The sequence below is a fragment of the Schistocerca gregaria genome, chromosome 11 (genome assembly GCF_023897955.1).
Source record: "Schistocerca gregaria isolate iqSchGreg1 chromosome 11, iqSchGreg1.2, whole genome shotgun sequence".
In the NCBI taxonomy this organism is placed as follows: domain Eukaryota; kingdom Metazoa; phylum Arthropoda; class Insecta; order Orthoptera; family Acrididae; genus Schistocerca; species Schistocerca gregaria.
The window spans coordinates 73,872,259-73,891,548 of record NC_064930.1 but is presented as its reverse complement, the minus strand read 5'-3'; the positions used below and the strand labels follow the sequence as shown (position 1 = coordinate 73,891,548).

The 19,290-nt window shown below is 45.9% G+C and overlaps 1 protein-coding gene and 1 non-coding gene across 3 annotated transcripts in view; both read left to right on the top strand.

The window, feature by feature from the left end:
- LOC126295334 (alpha-mannosidase 2) overlaps positions 1-19,290 on the top strand; it is a 923,615-nt gene that overhangs the window by 450,269 nt on the left and 454,056 nt on the right. The gene's annotated exons all lie outside the window — the stretch shown is intronic.
- Trnat-cgu (transfer RNA threonine (anticodon CGU)) lies at positions 11,499-11,573 on the top strand. Its single transcript has one exon. It is a non-coding gene; the product is annotated as a tRNA-Thr (tRNA).

Genomic DNA, 19,290 nt, shown 5'->3' with positions numbered 1-19,290 from the left:
GAGGTTCGCCGATGACATTATGATTCTGTCACAGACGGCAAAGAACTTGGAAGAGCAGTTGAACGGAATGGGCAGTGTCTTGAAAGGAGGGTATAAGATGAACATCAACAAAAGCAAAACTAGGGTAATGGAATGTAGTCGAATTAAGTCGAGTGATGCTGAGGTAATTAGATTAGGAAATGAGACACTTAAAGTAGTAAAGGAGTTTTGCTATTTGGGGAGCAAAATAACTGATGATGGTCGAAGTAGAGAGGAAATAAAATGTAGACTGGCAATGGCAAGGAAAGCGTTTCTGAAGAAGAGAAATTTGTTAACATTGAGTATAGATTTAAGTGTCAGGAAGTCATTTCTGAAAGTATTTGTATGGAGTGTAGCCATGTATGGAAGTGCAACATTGATGATAAATAGTTTGGACAAGAAGAGAATAGAAGCTTTCGAAATGTGGTACTACAGAAGAATGCTGAAGATTAGATGGGTAGATCACATAACTAATGAGGAAGTACTGAATAGGATTGGGGAGAAGAGAAGTTTTGACCAGAAGAAGGGATCGGTTGGTAGGACATGTTCTGAGTCATCAAGGGATCACCAATTTAGTACTGGAGGGCACCGTGGAGGGTAAAAATCGTAGAGGGAGACCAAGAGATGAATACACTAAGCAGATTCAGAAGGATGTAGGCTGCAGTAGGTACTGGGAGATGAAGACGCTTGCATAGGATAGAGTAGCATCAAACGAGTCTTTGGACTGAAGACCCCAACAGAAATGACAGTAACAGCGTCACAATGCGAACATAACAGTACAGATACTGTGAGTGTACACGGTTCCTTATATAAAAGCTACACAGCTAAAGCATGGTTTGCAAAATCGTTGGTGGGTGTTAATGTTGTGGCTGGCAGGAGAGCCAACACCGTGTTACTAGAGGAGGCCGAAATGCACGCGTTTTAGCTAACGCAGGCTGGCGTGATGTCTGGAACAGGACAAGGCAATTAGAATTTAGAAAAACGGATGAAGCTGGTGGAATACTTAACTTTAACCCATTAATGTTGAACGACGCTCTTGACGGTACATGACTCACAATATCAATAGTAACTGAACATGGAGCCTTGCTATGTCGTAGCAAATGACGTAGCAGAAGGCTGTGCTAACTATAGTCTCGGCAAATGAGAGCGTAGAAGTCAGTGGACGACCGCCGTCAAAGTCGGCTGTACAACTGGGGCGAGTGCTAGGGAGTCTCTCTAGACTAGAGCTGCCGTGTGGCGGCGCTCGGTCTGCAATCACTGATAGTGGAGACACGCGGGTCCGACGTATACTAACGGACCGCGGCCGATTTAAAGGCTGCCACCTAGCAAGTGTGGTGTCTGGCGGTGACACCACTGTTAATATATTTGGATATCTTAAAGTTTCATTTAACACAACTTACTAATATGTTATCTAATATGCAAGTAGATCCTACAGTAATATGTAAGTAGGTCGTACATCCAAGAGCGTAACAACACCAATGTACGTGTGGTACAGCTGCTGACCAATCATCGCGTTTATGAAACTTCCTGGCAGATTAAAACTGTGTCCCCGACCGAGACTCGAACTCGGGGCCTTTGCCTTTTGCGGGCAAGTGCTCTACCATCTGAGCTACCGAAGCACGACTCACGCCCGGTACTCACAGCTTTACTTCTGCCAATATCTCATCTCCTACCTTCCAAACTTCACAGAAGCTCTGCTGCGAACCTTGCAGAACTAGCTCAGATGGTAGAGCACTTGCCCGCGAAAGGCAAAGGTCCCGAGTTCGAGTCTCGGTCGGGCACACAGTTTTAATCTGCCAGCAAGTTTCATATCAGCGCACACTCCGCTGCAGAGTGAAAATCTCATTCTGGAAACATCGCGTTTATGTTTGTGTAGATGAAGTTTACTCTTATCATGGACAGAGGGTAGCTTTAGTTGCGTGCTCTGCACACGTTAGTGACGCTCAGACACTGTTGTTCTGGTTCCCGGATAAGTTGTGCAGCAGTTCCCTCTAGATTGCGTACCAGGTGAGCTCCACTGTGGCGTTCTGCGGTACTGTGTGACACTCGTGTGCGGAAATGGAAACACAGGCGGTTTGTGAAGAGCGGTCGGAAGCTGTGCGGGAAGCGAGTTTGAGCTAACTGGCGAGCTCCGGTGCAGACAATGGCCGCTGGCGGAGGGCGTGAAATAGCGCGACACCGATCTGCCGTCCGTCGCTGCGGTGGAGCCCGTGTGGTCGCCGCCGAACTGAAAACTACCCGGGGCCTTCAAAACGTGGTGCAAGTGGCTCTCAGCACTATGGGACTCAACTTCTGAGGTCATCAGTCCCCTACAACCTATAACTACATCAAACCTAACTCGCCTAAGGACATCACACATCCATGCCCGAGGCAGCATTCGAACTTGCGGCCGTAGCGGTCACGCCGTTCCAGACTGAAGCGCCTAGAACCGAACGGCCACCCCGGGCCGGCTGCTCTTGCGGAATCAGAACGATGTTTAACAAGAAGCCTGATGGGTGACGTGCAAAACGTAAAAACTTCCCCTGTACAATTATTTCCGGGACTTTTGCACGTGCGAAAGGTGTGTGCCAAAATAGTACCGAAAAGACTCGCAACTGAACAAGAACATCAATAGAGAAACGCGTCCGTTGATCTTCGTGAGGAGTCGCAATGGCCACGAATGGTTCAGTCGTGTGATCGTTGTTGTTGTTGTTGATGATGATGTTGTTGTTGTTCTCTTCAGTCCAGAGACAGATTTGATGCAGCCCTCCATGCAGCTCTATCCTGTGCAAGCTTCTTCATCTCCCAGTACCTACTGCAACCTAAATCCTTCTGAATCTCCTTGGTGTATTCATCTCTTGGTCTCCCTCTACGGTTTTTATCCTCCACGCTGTCCTCCAGTACGAAATTGGTGATCCTTTGGTGCCTCAGAACATGTCCTACCAACCGATCCCTTCTTTTTGTCAATTGTGCCTCAAACTTCTTTTCTCCCCAATCCTATTCAATACTTCCTCATTAGTTACGTGATCTACCCACCTAATCTTCAGCATTCTTCTGTAGCACCACATTTCGAAAGCTTCTATTCTCTTCTTGTCTAAACTATTTATCGTCCACGTTTCACTTCCATACATGGCTACGCTCCATACAAATACTTTCAGAAAAGACGTCCTGACACTTAAATCTATACTCGATGTTAACAAAAATCTCTTCTTCAGAAACGCTTTCCTTGCCATTACCAGTCTACATGTTATATCCTCTCTACATCGACCATCAATGTTTATTTTGCTCCCCAAATAGCAAAACTCCTTTACTACTTTAAGTGCGTCATTTCCTAATCTAATTCCCTCAGCATCACCCGACTTAATTCGACTACATTCCATTATCCTTGTTTCGCTTTTGTTGATGTTCAGCTTATACCCTCCTCTCAAGACAATGTCCATTCCGTTCAACTGCTCTTCCAAGTCCTTTGCTGATTCTGACAGAATTACAATGTCATCGCCGAACCTCAAAATTTTTATTTCTTCTCCATGTGTACCTACTCCGAATTTTTGTTTTGTTTCCTTTACTGCTTGCTCAATATACAGATTGAATAACATCGGGGAGAGGCTACAACCCTGTCTCACTCTCTTCCCAACCCCTGCTTCCCTTTCATGCCCCTCGACTCTTATAACTGCCATCTGGTTTCTGTACAAATTGTAAATAGCCCTTCGCTCCCTGTATTTTACCCTTGCCACCTTCAGAATTTGAAAGAGTATTCCACTCAACATTGTGAAAAGCTTTCTCTAAGTCTACAAATGCTAGAAACATAGGTTTGCCTTTACTTATTCTACCTTCTAAGATAAGTCGTAAGGTCAGTATTGCCTCACGTCTTCCAACATTTCTACGAAGGTCGGCTTCTACCAGTTTTTTCCATTCTTGATACGCCTGGGCACTGAGTTAAACAGAGCTCTGATGGCGTGTACAGGTACAGCTGCCCATGCAGCTTCAACACGATAGCACAGTTCATCAAGAGTAGTGACTGGCGTATTGTGACGAGCAAGTTGCTCGGCCACCATTGACCAGACGTTTTCAATTGGTGAGAGATCTGGAGAATGTGCCGGCCAGGGCAGCAGTCGAACATTTTCTGTATCCAGAAAGGCCCTTACAGGACCTACAACATGCGGTTGTGCATTATCCTGCTGAAATGTAGGGTTTCACAGGGATCGAATGAAGGATAGCGCCACGGGTCGTAACACATCTGAAATGTAACGTCCACTGTTCAAAGTGCCGTCAATGCGAACAAGAGGTGACCGAGACGTGTAACCAATGGCACCCCATACCATCACGCCGGGTGATACGCCAGTATGGCGATGGCGAATACACGCTTCCAATGTGCGTTCACCGCGATGTCGCCAAACACCAGTGCGAACATCGTTATGCTGCATACAGAACCTGTATTCATCCGAAATAATTACGTTTTGCCATCCGTGCAAGCAGGGTCGTCGTCGAGTACGCCATCGCAGGCGCTCCTGCCTGTGGTGCAGTGTCAAGGGTAACCGCAGCCGTGGTCTCCGAGCTGATAGCCCATGCTGCTGCAAACGTCGTCGAACTGTTCGTGCAGATGGTTGTTGTCTTGCAAACGTCCCCATCTGTTGACTCAGGGATCGAGACGTGGTTGCACAATCCGTTACAGCCGTGCGGATAAGATGCCTGTCATGTCGACTGCTAGTGATACGAGGCCATTGGGATCCAGCACTGCATTCCGTATTACCCTGCTGAACCCACCGATTCCATTTTCCGCTAACAGTCATTGGATCTCGACCAACGCGAGCAGCAGTGTCTCGATACGATTAGCCGCAATCGCGATAGGCTACAATCCGACCTTTATCAAAGTCGGAAACGTGATGGTACGCATTTCTCCTCCTTACACGAGACATCGCAACAACGTTTCACCAGGCAACGCCGGTCAACTGCTGTTTGTGTATGAGAAATCGGTTTGAAAGTTTCGTCATGTCAGCACGTTGTAGGTGTCGCCACCGGCGCCAGCCTTGTGTGAATGCTCTGAAAAGCTAATCATTTGCATGTCACAGCATCTTCTTCCTGTCGGTTAAATTTCGCGTCTGTAGCACGTCACCTTCGTGGTGTAGCAATTTTAATGGCCAGTAGTGTATATAAACGGGGAGAAAGCAGCGCTGCGGTTGGGTACGCGTATATGAGACAACAAGTGTCTGGCGCAGTTGTTAGATCGGTCACTGCTGCTACAATGCCAGGTTATCGAGATTTAAGTGAGTTTGAACGTGGTGTTATTATCGGCGTACGAGCGATGGGTCACAGCATCTCCGAGGTAGCGGTGAAGTGGGGATTTTGCCGTACCAGCATTTCATGAGTGGACCGTGAGTATCAGGAATCCGGTAGAACATAAAATCTCCGACGTCGCTGCGGCCGAAAAAAGATCCTGCAAGGACGGGACCAACAGCGTGCGAACCGTTCAACGGCAAATCATAGATGTGGTCTTTCAGATACGAAGGCCCGCTCGTGTACTTTTGACTGCACGACACGCAGCTGTGGGCCCGTTACGGTAAGGAAACAGGAATGAAAGTGAGATAGTGTTAATACTTTCATCCTTCTTTACTTCCTCTGCATTACTGCAGGTCACGTGTCACAGAGCAGATTTGTACTGTGCATGCAGAACACGTGAGGTGCCCAGGTGTTTCCACTGCCTTGTATGGAATACAGAAGTTCTTCTACACTTCACTAACCTGCTGTCTTCACGATGATGATGTCCCCAGCGCAGAAAACGGGACGCAGGTCGTGGATTCTTTTTCTCGAGGCTGAAATTAGCTTCGCAAGCAACTGCTGCTACTAATAATCTATAACTCATTTGGGATGCCACTTGCGTTTTTACTGAGAAACTATTCTTGTTCACAACGTATGGAACATGTCTTTCCACAGTCATTATATCTGGCTAAAATAACATGAAATACATCCTGCCACAGGCAACATGGCTGTCTACTGGAACCGTCAGAACTGGAGAATAAAATTACATGAAAGAAATACTGCTGTAAGAGACGACGTGTCTGTCCACTGGAACGGTCAGAACTGGAGAGCCGGACTGCCCGAGACACTTGGCGCGCCGAGCCAGCCAGGCGCGAACCGAACGCCACCCAAGTGCATCGGCAGTAATATCTCCAGTCTTTTGTTTTAGTAATACTTTGATTTTAATAATTTTGAAATGACTGATTGATAGCTGGCTGTTGAGAGATGTTTATTTAAAAAATGAAGTTGTCTGGATAACAAGTTTAATTAATAATGGCAACTAAAGTTTAACGTTTTGGCGCCCTACCGCGGAACACAGCGGCCAATCACAGAGCAGCAGCATCGTGCAGGCGGTCTTTCTCACGGGAATGGTACCGAGTCTAACATCTGTCACCGGTACCTCATCTGACATTGCGTCAGCTTTGTGCTTCTTGCATCTCCACTGTCCTGGGAATAGCTTCCTGGAGCCTAATGTTGTTGTGGTCTTCAGTCCTGAGACTGGTTTGATGCAGCTCTCCATGCTTCTCTGTCCTGTGCAAGCTTCTTCATCTCCCACTACCTACTGCAACCTACATGCTTCTGGATCTGCTTGGTGTATTCATCTCTTGGTCTCCCTCTACGATTTTTACCCTCCACGCTGCCCTCCAGTGTTAAATTGGTGATCCCTTGATGTCTCAGAACATGTCCTACCAACCGATCCCTTCTTCTAGTCAAGTTGTGCCACAAGCTCCTTTTCTCCCCAATTGTATTCAATACTTCCTCATTAGCTATGTGATCTACCCATCTAATCTTCAGCATTCTTCTGTAGCACCACATTTTGAAAGCTTCTATTCTCTTCTTCTCCAAACTATTTATCGTCCATGATTCACTTCCATACATGGCTACACTCCATACAAATACTTTCAGAAATGACTTCCTGACACTTAAATCTATACTCAATGTTAACAAACTTCTCTTCTTCAGAAACGCTTTTCTTGCCATTGCCAGTCTACATTTAATATCCTCTCTACTTCGACCATCATCAGTTATTTTGCTCCCCAAATAGCAAAACTCCTTTACTGCTTTAAGTGTCTCATTTCCTAATCTAAATCTCTCAGCATCGCCCGACTTAATTCGACTACATTCCATTATCCTCGTTTTGCTTTTGTTGATGTTCATCTTATATCCTCCTTTCAAGACACTGACCATTGCGTTAAACTGCACTTCCAAGTCCTTTGCTGTCTCTGACAGAATTACAATGCCATCGGCGAACCTCAAACTTTTTATTTCTTCTCCATGGACTTTAATACCTACTCCGAATTTTTCTTTGGTTTCCCTTACTGCTTGCTCAATATACAGATTGAATAACATCGGGGATACACTACAGCCCTGTCTCACTCCCTTCCCAACCACTGCTTCCCTTTCATGTCCCTCGACTCTTATAACTGCCATCTGGTTTCTGTACAAATTGTACATAGCCTTTCGCACCCTGTATTTTACCCCTGCCACCTTCAGAATTTGAAAGAGAGTATTCCAGTCAACATTGTCAAAAGCTTTCTCTAAGTCTACAAATGTTAGAAACGTAGGTTTGCCCTTCCTTAATCTAGCTTCTAAGATAAGTCGTAGGGTCAGTATTGCCTCACGTGTTCCAACATTTCTACGGAATCCAAACTGATCTTCCCCGAGGTCGGCTTCTACTGGTTTTTCCATTCGTCTGTAAAGAACTCGCGTTAGTATTTTGCAGCTGTGACTTATTAAACTGATAGTTCGGTAATTTTCACATCTGTCAACACCTGCTTTCTTTGGGATTGGAGTTATTATATATGATGGCTGAATAAGCCAGAAATATCACACCGTCAAAACGGACGTTGGACTGTTGACGACTGTAAATATGTTGCCTGGTCGGAGGAGTCTGGTTTGAAGTTGTATCGAGCGGATGTGCGTGTAGGGGTATGGAGACTACCTCAGGAATCCATGGACCCTGCATGTCAGCAGGGGACTGTTCGAGCCGGTGGAGCCTCTATAATGGTGTGGGGTGTGTGCAGTTGGAGTGATACGGGACCCGTGACGCGTCTAGATACGACTCTGACAGGCGACACGTAAGACTTCTTAAGCTATAGAACCCAGTACGTTGTCCTCGATGGTGAGTGTTCATCGGAGGTGAGGGTATCATCTGGAGTGCCTCAGGGAAGTGTGGTAGGTCCGCTGTTGATCTACATAAATGATCTTTTGGATAGGGTGGATACCAGTGTGCGGCTGTTTGCTGATGATGCTGTGGTGCACGGAAAGGTGTCGTCGTTGAGTGACTGTAGGAGGATACAAGATGACTTGGACAGGATTGGTGTGAAGAATGGCAGCCGGCCGCGGTAGCCGTGCGGTTTTGGCGCTGCAGTCCGGAACCGCGTGACTGCTACGGTCGCAGGTTCGAATCCTGCCTCGGGCACGGATGCGTGTGATGTCCTTACGTTAGTTAGGTTTAAGTAGTTCTAAGTTCTAGGGGACTGATGACCACAGCAGTTGAGTCCTATAGTGCTCAGAGCCATTCGAACCATTTTTCTTTAGAAGCCCATATTCGGTGGGTTTTTAGTGTTACTGACACGATCTGTTGTAACAAAAAGAGAGAGAGACGGGAAACATCACACTGATGGTTAGAGAATTTTCTTAGTTACTTACTTTCGCATTATGTCTCCCATGAAAGGATAGTACGCTGTTTTAAGGCAACGACTCGCTTAAAATTCATGGAAACGTATATTAGGATTTGTCGTATAATTGAATGTGATTAACATTAAAGCGACTCTGCTAACAGGCGAGTTGCAGCATGCCGTAGTCAGCTGTTACGTAAATTTAAGTGCGCTTTCTGTCAGGAGTGAGTTTGATTTGGTGAACTTTTATAAGCTGATTTCTTTCCTCAGTGGACATGTATCTTACATTGTCGCCTTATTACACGTTCACTGGTATTAAAGTTATTGTTTACGTATACCGCAGACACAACAACACGACTAGCATGTGGTCACAAAAGGAAATGTTCGTTTTAACAGAGCTAGCGTAGACATTATAGAGATTGTACGCGCCTCCATTTTTGTCAACAAACTGTACGGTTTGCGAGCCAAATAAAGCGATCATCTGCCACTGGATAGTTGCCGAGATCGGAAAATCACTCGTGCCGTGTGCCGACGGCTTTTAAATTAGGAATGTTGATATTTTTAAAAAATATCGCGAATCCGATATATCGATAACTTAACAACTAACATTACCGGGTCTCGATATAACAAAAAGGCTATCGATATGCCGATGCACCGCCGAAAAGAAATTGACGTGCCAGCCGAAAAGACATATCGGCAACACATTCTGAACAGATTGCCAGTTTTAGAGGTGTAAATTTAAGTATTGATTTATTGCCTGCCCATCCTCCCCAGAGCAAGGATTCAAAGGAAAACGACGCACGTTCACTCTTCGCGGTAAACTCTTTCCTCTAAATGGTAACTGCAGGTAACTGTACAATAGAAGGTGTCCGGTGGCTCCGTCGTTCGCTTTCGTCGCATATCGGATTTGTCCGCAACACTTCACGTCGACTTCCCTGGTTTTTCATTTCTGCCAACGCCAGCGACCTAGCAGCTGTAGTATCAAAATTGCCTGGTCAAGCTGATCGTTGCAGTTTCTGTAGGTAGCGCCGAGCGGCGATTACGTCAGTTCAAATGGCTCTGACCACTATGGGACTCAACTGCTGTGGTCATCAGTCCCCTAGAACTTAGAACTACTTAAACCTAACGAACCTAAGGACAGCACACACAGCCATGCCCGAGGCAGGATTCGAACCTGCGACCGTAGCAGCAGCGCGGTTCCGGACTGAAGCGCCTAGAACCGCTCGGCCACAAGTTTCGGGGATTACGTCAGGATTTCCCCTCACACATCCCCGCCCGCAGCAGCGACCAATCTCGACATTTAGATTTTTGTTAATCATTTTCAGCAGCTGCTTTTGAAAAATGCCGATATGAAGGAATAGCACATTTGTTGCGTTAAAAATTGTTTTTTAACGCAACAGGTGTGCAATACCGTCATACCGGAAATCTTGTTACTCAATTCACACCGCAATCTCCCAGTGCAATTTCTATCTACATAAATGATCTTTTTGGATAGGGTGGATACCAGTGTGCGGCTGTTTGCTGATGATGCTGTGGTGTACGGGAAGGTGTCGTCGTTGAGTGACTGTAGGAGGATACAAGATGACTTGGACAGGATTGGTGTGAAGAATGGCAGCCGGCCGCGGTAGCCGTGCGGTTTTGGCGCTGCAGTCCGGAACCGCGGGACTGCTACGGTCGCAGCTTCGAATCCTGGCTCGGGCATGGGTGTTTGTGATGTCCTTAGGTTAGTTAGGTTTAAGTAGTTCTAAGTTATAGGGGACTGATGACCTAAGATGTTGAGTCCCATAGTGCTCAGAGCCATTTGAGCCATTTGAAGAATGGCAGCTAACTCTAAATACAGATAAATGTAAATTAATGCAGATGAATAGGAAAAAGCATCCCGTAATGTTTGAATACTCCGTTAGTAGCGTAGCGCTTGACACAGTCACGTCGATTAAATATTTGGGCGTAACATCGCAGAGCGATATGAAGTGGGACAAGCATGTAATGGCAGTTGTGGGGAAGGCAGATAGAATTTTGGAAGATGTGGTTCACCTGTAAAGGAGACCGCTTATAAAACACTAATACGACCTATTCTTGAGTACTGCTCGAGCGTTTGGGATCCCTATCAGGTCGGATTGAGGGAGGACATAGAAGCAATTCAGAGGCGGTCTGCTAGATTTCTTACTGGTAGGTTTGAGTGTTATGGAAATGCTTCAGGAAGTCGGGTGGGAGTCTCTGGAGGAAAGGAGGCGTTCTTTTCGTGAAACGTTGCTGAGGAAATTTAGAGAACCAGCATTTGAAGCTGACTGCAGTACAATTTTACTGCCGCCAACTTATATTTCGCGGAAAGCCCACAAAGATAAGAGAGATTAGGGCTCGTACAGAGGCATATAGACAGTCATTTTTCCCTCGTTCTGTTTGGGAGTGGAACAGTTACAAAATGGTTCAAATGGCTCTGAGCACTATGGGACTAAACATTTGAGGTCATCAGTCCCCTAGAACTTAGAACTAGTTAAAGCTAACTAACCTAAGGACATCACACACGTCCTTGCCCGAGGCAGGATTCGAACCTGTGACCGTATCAGTCGCGCGGTTCCAGACTGAAGCGTTTAGAACCGCGTGCGCACAGTGGCCGGCAGTGGAAGAGGGAGAGAAGATGCTAGTTGTGGTACGAGGTACCCTCCGCCTCGCACCGTATGGTGGATTGCGGAGTATCTTCTGTGTGCTCGCAGGGCGCCTACACGATATTAGACAAGTGTACCATTCTCCCGAATGAGATTTTTCACTCTGCAGCGGAGTGTGCGCTTATATGAAACTTAAAATTTGGAAGGTAGGAGACGAGGTACTGGCGGACTTAAAGCTGTGAGGACGAGGCGTGAGTGGTGCTTGGGTAGCTCAGTTGGTAGAGCACTTGCCCGCGTAAGGCAAAGGTCCCGAGTTCGAGTCTCGGTCCGGCACACAGTTTTAATCTGCCAGGAAGTTTGAGGTGTACCAGTCTGTTTGGCCCTTCAGTGTATGTAGACGCTGAGACGTGTTTTCCGGCGGACCTTGAGCAGGAAGCGCGTGCGATGTGTGGCGCCGAGCAGGCGCGCGCCGGCTGTTTATATGCGCGCTGCGCCGCCTGCGTTGCGGTCTCCAGTGACTCACTGCTGGCGAGACGCGAAGGCTGCAGGCCTGGCGCCGGGTCGCTGTGGCGCCTCCTTCACCGCCGCCTCGCCCTGCGCAGACGTCTGCATTCGGACATGCCGGACGATGCAACGCCAACACAGAGGCTACCAACAGCTGGGGCTCCGTTCTCCTAAGCGCTACATCGACGAGAATTTCGGAGTATGTAAGACAAAGTAAGCAACATATATATACTAAGATGGCAATTGTCCTTTCGGACATGTCCGACAGATACCATCTTAGTAGATACCGGGTGTTACAGAAAGGTACGGCCAAACTTTCAGGAAACATTCCTCACACACAAATAAAGAAAAGATGTTATGTGGACATGTGTCCGGAAACACTTAATTTCCATGTTACAGCTCATTTTAGTTTCGTCAGTATGTACTGTACTACCTCGATTCACCGCCAGTTGGCCCAATTGAAGGAAGGTAATGTTGACTTCGGTGCTTGTGTTGACATGCGACTCATTGCTCTACAGTACTAGCATCAAGCACATGAGTACGTAGCATCAACAGGTTAGTGTTCGTCACGAACGTGGTTTTGCAGTCAGTGCAATGTTTACAAATGCGGAGTTGGCAGATGCCCATTTGATGTACGGATTAGCACGGGACAATAGCCGTGGCGCGGTACGTTTGTATCGAGACAGATTTCTAGAACGAAGGTGTCCCGACAGGAAGACGTTCGAAGCAATTGATCGGCGTCTTAGGGAGCACGGAACATTCCGGCCTATGACTCGCGACTGGGGAAGACCTAGAACGACGAGGACACCAGCAATGGACGAGGCAATTCTTCGTGCAGTTGACGATAACCCTAATGTCAGCGTACAAGGTAACGTTGACCACGTCACTGTATGGAGAGTGCTACGGGAGAACCAGTTGTTTCCGTACCATGTACAGCGTGTGCAGGCACTATCAGCAGCTGATTGGCCTCCACGGGTACACTTCTGCGAATGGTTCATCCGACAATGTGTCAATCCTCATTTCAGTTCTAATGTTCTCTTTAAGGATGAGGCTTCATTCCAACGTGGTCAAATTGTAAATTTTCACAATCAATATGTGTAAGCTGACGATAATCTGCACGCAATTGTGCAATCACGTCATCAACACAAATTTTCTGTGAACGTTTGGGCAGGCATTGTCGGTGATGTCTCGATTGGGCCCCATGTTCTTCCACCTACGCTCAATGGAGCACGTTATCATGATTTCATACGGGATACTCTACCTGTGCTGCTAGAACATGTGCCTTTACACGTACGACACAACCGGTGGTTCATGCACGATGGAGCTCCTGCACATTTCAGTCGAACTGTTCGTACGCTCCTCAACAACAGATTCGGTGAGCGACGGATTGGTAGAGGCGGACCAATTCCGTCACCTCCACGCTCTCCTGACCTCAACCTTCTTGACTTTCATTTATGGGGGCATTTGAAAGCTCTCGTCTACGCAACCCCGGTACCAAATGTAGAGACTCTTCGTGCTCGTATTGTGGACGGCTGTGATACAATACGCCATTCTCCAGGGCTGCATCAGCGCATCATGGATTTCGTGCGGCCGTAGGGTTCTAGGCGCTACAGACTGGAAGCGCGCGACCGCTACGTTCGCAGGTTCGAATCCTGCCTCGCGCACGGATGTGTGTGATGTCCTAAGGTTAGTTAGGTTTAAGTAGTTCTAAGTTCTAGGTGACTGATGACCACAGATGTTAAGTCCCATAGTGCTCAGAGCCGATGTGAACCATTTGTTGAACCTTCCAATTTAAGTGGTTCGTAATTGTAATACCTATGTATGTACTTGAATTTACGGCTTTTAGATATGACTTATTTATCGTGTAACCGAAGTTTAACGAGTTCCTTCTACCACTCATGTGGATGACGTCACACTTTCCGTTATTTAGGGTCAAATGCCACTTTTTGCACCATTCAGATATCTGTTCTAAATTGTTTTACAGTCTGATGACTTTATTAGTCGATAAACGACGGCCTCATCTGCAAACAACCGAAGACGGCTGCTCAGATTGTATCCCAAATCGTTTATATAGATAAGGAACAGCAAAGGGCCTGTAACACTACTTTGTTGTCATATATCTTTTGTCTAAACAGCACGAAAGAGCCAGTGAACTCCCCTCGTACGACATTGCAATCACGGTTAACTCAGCACAGGTCGCCTATTAATGTCGTCACACCCCAGTATTCTTTATGTGGCACTGAATACACAATCCTCACTGCAGTTCACATCCCGGGTGTCCGGCGCGGTTGTCGCGTAATCACGGTGCACAAATGAACACTTAAACGCATCAAACAAATCAATTAACGCCATTTACGTATTTGCTAAAGGTCAGGTCGACGGCTTTGGGTGACACACACAGAGCAGTTAAACAATTGTAAATGTGGTTGGCCGCCCTGCTAAGCATCCATTAACTTATTGTTCGGAGTCTCAACACTGACTATTCTCTGGCGGGCGCTCCATTATCGATAGTACCTACTGCGACCTGCGTGAGGCAAAGATCTATTGTTCTCAATACGTTAAGGGGCGGTTGACCCCTTACAATACGTAGTAGGTAATGTAATTTCGTGCACAATGTATTTACCTTGCACACGTATACGTGGCTGAATAAGTGTTTCAGCTCTAGATTCAAATGATTTTTAATTAAAGGACTTCATTTCCCTAAAACAAAATGCAAACAGTCGGTGATGTTCGGCAATGTTCCTTTCTTCTTCACTTACCGCTGACGTGTGCCGGCAGGAAAACAGATGTAATGCGTAGTGGCGAATCTCCTACACACACACACACACACACACACACACACACACACCAGTGAGAATTGGCCGCCTCTATGGCTCGACACGGCTCTGTTGTTGACGAAGTACAGCCGCGGCGGCGCGAGAAAGCTTTTTCCGAATCGAGAGCAACGCAGATTCTCTCAGTATGCAATACATATCGGCGTTTATCTCTGTCTGATGTCTGGCGAACACAATGTAGTCATTAAAGCAATTTTCACATGCAACTCGCCCTAACTGCAACGGATTAAAAACAACATTGGGGGGGCGAACTCACAATTCGCTAAGCAGTGGGTTGGCTAGTGACTACTGCGCTGCCATCTGTTGGCGACGGCATGTAACAGCTGTGTAGCACGCCGTTCGGTAGAATCGTAAGACGGTACTCGATTTTATTTCGCACTTTGGCGTTTTGTCGAGTAGTAACTAAAGTAAAACGCGCCTCAACAACTACATATATCTCGTTCGTTAATGAAGTTGCGATTAGGGAACGTAGATTCGAATGTTTTGTGACAAGAATGTTTCATACTCGTTCAGATATTCCGTGGCGCATGTTACACTACCCTCGTAAAATCGTAAATGCTGGTGACCTGCGGAATTTGTTGTTAATTTTTGAATTTTTATAGCTGCTTGTGGCTGAGCGCTCTGCGCCGTTGATATAGAACGAATGTGGAAGCAGAGTCTAGCTGGGCGTGGTCGCTTCTGTTTTCTCGCCTCTATTTCGCGATACTGCAGAACTAACTGCCCGTCCTTGAACTTTTTCGTTGTCCTCCGACGATCCTGTCTAATGTGGATCCCACACTGGACAGCAGAATCCCAAAAGAGGCCCCACAACTGTAGCGTAGGCAGTCTCTTTAGTAGATCTGTTGCATTTTCTGAGTGTTATACCAGTAAATCGCAGTCTTTAGTTCGCTTCCCCCGCAACATTTTCCATGTGTTCTTTCCGATTTACGTTGTTCGTAACTGTAATTCCTAGGTATTTTACTGAATTTGCGGGCATTGGATTTGGTTGATTTAATGCGTAACCGAAGTTTATCAGATTGCTTTTAGCACTCGTGTGGATGACCTCACACTTTTCATTCTTTATGGTCGATTGCCAATTTTCGCACCATAGAGAAATTTCATATAAATAATATTGCAATTGGTTTTATTCTTATGTTGACGTCACTGCAAGGTAAATGACAGCGTCATCTGTAAACAGTCTAAGAGGGCTGCTCGGATAGTCTCCTATGTAGCTTATGTAGAACAGAAAGAGCACCTTTGGGGAACGCCAGAACTCACTTCTCTTTTACTCGATGTCTTTCCGTCAGTTACTACGAGCTGTCACTTCCCTGATAGTGAATCACGAATCCAGTCACGTGATTGAGACGATGTTCCATTAGCACACAATTTGACTACTAGCTCCTTGTGAGGTACAGAGTCAAAAGCCTTTCGGAAATCTAAAACTACGGAATCAATTTCAAATTCCTTGTCAATAGCACTCAGCACTTTGTATGTGTAGAGAGATAATTGTGTTTCACAAGAACGATGTTTTCTAAACCCATGTCGATTATGTGTCAATAGACCATTTTGGTGGAGGTAATTCATAATGTTCGAACACAATATGTGTTCCAAAATCCTGCTGCATATCGGCGTTAACGATATGGGCCTGTAATTTAGTGGATTATTCATATTGCCTTTCTTGAATATTGGCGTGACCTGTGCAACTTTCCAGTCTTTCGGTACGGAGCTTTCGTCGACCGAACGGTTGTATATGATTGTTCAGTATGGGGCTAATGCATCAGCATACTCCGAAAGGAACCTAATTGGCACACATTCTGGACCAGAAGACTTGCTTTTATTAAGTGATTTAAGTTGCTTTACTTTTCCGAGGATATTTACTTCTACGTTACTCATGTTGACAGCTGTTCTCGATTCGAATTCTGGAGTAATTACTTCGTCTTCTTTTGTGAAGGCATTTCGGAAGGCTATGTTCAGTAACTCTGCTTTCGCAACATTGTCTTCGATAGTATCTCCGCTGCTATCGTGCAGAGAAGGCATTGATTGAGTCTTGCCGCTAGCATACTTCACATACGACCAGGTTTCGAGATAAAGTTTCGTTGTGGAAACTGTTATAAGCAGCTTGCATTAAAGTCTGCGCTAAATATCGAGCTTGTGTAAAAGATCCCCCATCTTGGAGATTTTGCGTCTGTTTAAATTTGACATGTTCGTTTCGTTATTCCTGCAACAGTGTTGTGACCCGTTTTGTGTACCAAGCAGGATCAGCTCCGTCGTTTCTTAATTTATTTCTCTCACTTGCTGCCGATACTATTTCTTTGAATTTGAGCCACATCTGGTGTACACTTATATTGTTAATTTGGAAGGAGTTTGTCTCTCAGGAAGCCGTCAAGTGAATTTTTATGTGCATTTTTGAATAGGTTTATTTTTCGTTTATTTTTGGAGGATTTGGGGGTTACAGTATTCAGTCTCGCTACAAAAACCCTGTGTTCACTAATCCCTGAATCTTTTTGATACTTGTTATTAACTCAGGATTATTTGTTGCTCAGAGGATAAGTGTGTTTTCACAACCGTTTACTATTCGCGTGCGGTCATGAACTAACCGCTCGAAATAATTGTCAGAGAATGCGCTTAGCACAATTTCGGTAGATGCTTTATGCGTACCTCCGGAATTAAACACGTATTTTCGCCAACATATCGAGAGTAATTTAAAAGTGATCACTAACTGTAATCGGATAAGTCGAGTACGTGTTTCAAATTAAACTCAATTTTGTTTAACTTTTCAACTGTATCATCAGCTATAAAAAAAACCGCTGATGATGCTGATATTACAGTGAAACATGTCTGGGACAAGAAATAAAATTGTGTTTTGCTGAAGGCGGATCATAACAAAAACATGTGTGTTTCAGAGCAAACACACACAAAAGAGCATCAACCTGAAAATGATTGTCTCATCTGAATTGGGAGGTCGATCAAACCATCGAGTTATACTAATTTACAGGAACTATCTGCTTGAATTTCGCTACAAGATAACTTCTGCCAGTAGGAAACACGCCACCACCAACAGTGTTTAGCGTATGCTTTCGGAACAGATGAAACGGCCTTGCCGCAGCGGATACACCGATTCCCGTGAGATCACCGAAGTTAAGCGCTCTCGGGCGTGGTCGGCACTTGGATGGGTGAGCATCTACATCTACACTGCGCAAGCCACCCAACGGTGTGTGGCGGAGGGCATCTTACGTGCCACGTGCGCGCTCCAATCTCTCTAATTTCACATTCGTGATCTCCTCGGGAGGTATAAGTAGGGGGAAGCAATATATTCGATACCTCATCCAGAAACGCACCCTCTCGAAACGTGGACAGCGAGCTACTCAGCGATGCAGAGCGCCTCTCTTGCAGAGTCTGCCACTCCAGTTTGCTAAACATCTCCGTAACGCTATCACGCTTACCAAATAACCCTGTGACGAAACGCGCCGCTCTTCTTTGGATCTTCTGCCAACCTGACCTCGTACAGATCCCACACTGATGAGCAATACTCAAGTATAGGTCGAACGAGTGTTTTGTAATCCACCTCCTTTGTTAATGGACTACATTTTCTAAGGACTCTCCCAATGAATCTCAACCTGGTACCCGCCTTACCAACAATTAATTTTATATGATCATTCCACTTCAAATCGTTCCGCATGCATACTCCCAGATGTTTTACAGAAGTAACTGCTGCCAGTGTTTGTTCCACCATCATATGATCATACAGTAAAGGATCCTTCTTTCTACGTATTCGCAATACATTCCATTTGTCTATGTTAAGGGTCAGTTGCCACTCCCTGCACCAAGTGCCTATCCGCTGCAGATCTTCCTGCATTTCGCTACAATTTTCTAAAGCTGCAACTTCTCTGCATACTACAGCATCTTCAGCGAAAAGCCCCATATAACTTCCGACACTATCTACTAGGTCATTTATATATATTGTGAAAAGCAATGGTCCCATAACACTCCCCTGTGGCACGCCAGAGGTTACTTTAACGTCTGTAGACGTCTCTCCATTCGGAACAACACGCTGAGTTCTGTTTGCTAAAAACTCTTCAATCCAGCCACACAGCTGGTCTGATATTCCGTAGGCTCTTACTTTGTTTATCAGGCGACAGTGCGGAACTGTATCGAACGCCTTCCGGAAGTCGAGGAAAATAGCGTCTACCTGGGCACCTGTATCTAATATTTTCTGGGTCTCATGAACAAATAAAGCGAGTTGGGTCCCACACGATCGCTGTTTTCGGAATCCGTGTTGATTCCTACAGAGTAGATTTTGGGTTTACACAAACGACATGATACTCGAGCAAAAAACATGTTCTAAAATTCTCCAACAGATCGACGTCAGAGATATGGGTCTATAGTTTTGCGCATCTGCTCGACGACCCTTCTTGAAGACTGGGACAACCTGTGCTCTTTTCCAACCATTTGGAACCTTCCGTTCCTCTAGAGACTTGCGGTACACGGCTGTTAAAAGGGGAGTGAGTTCTTTCGCGTACTCTGTGTAGAATCGAATTGGTATCCCGTGAGGTCCAGTGGACTTTCCTCTGTTGAGTGATTCCAGTCGCTTCTCTATTCCTCGGACACTTATTTCGATGTCAGCCATTTTTTCGTTTGTGGGAGGATTTAGGGAAGGAACTGCAGTGCGGTCTTCCTCTGCGAAACAGCTTTGGTTCAAAATGGCTCAGAGCACTATGCAACTTAACTTCTGAC